A 368-nucleotide genomic window follows, 5' to 3' on the forward strand; every position below is an offset into this window, starting at 1 on the left:
AAAGGAGTGTATGCTGTGGCCCATGCACTTCACAATATCCTCAGCTGTAACCTAACCTGTAACAAGGTGCAGCTGAATCCATTTATGGTGAGTTGAAAACCAAAGACTCAATATTCTTATCTTCAGTCTTGTTGTATTCGTGTATGAAGTTTTTTGAAATCTCATTATCAAGGAAAGATTCACATTTTCAAAAATGCATTGTTGCAGTCTTTGATGCTGTTGTGCCAATAAGCCTAAAAGATGTTGGTCGGATAATGATCTACATTAATGCATATTTCATTAGATTTTACAGCGCATGAAAAAGATTAAATTCAAAACTAAGGAAGGAGATGATGTTTACTTTAATGAGAATGGAGACCCAGCAGCAA

At 35.6% G+C, this 368-nt stretch overlaps 1 pseudogene; it reads left to right on the forward strand.

Moving 5' to 3' along the window:
• Positions 1-368, forward strand: part of LOC116687033 (extracellular calcium-sensing receptor-like) — a 3592-nt pseudogene that overhangs the window by 1165 nt on the left and 2059 nt on the right.

Source organism: Etheostoma spectabile, chromosome 3, assembly GCF_008692095.1.
Source record: "Etheostoma spectabile isolate EspeVRDwgs_2016 chromosome 3, UIUC_Espe_1.0, whole genome shotgun sequence".
NCBI classification, from domain to species: Eukaryota; Metazoa; Chordata; class Actinopteri; order Perciformes; family Percidae; genus Etheostoma; species Etheostoma spectabile.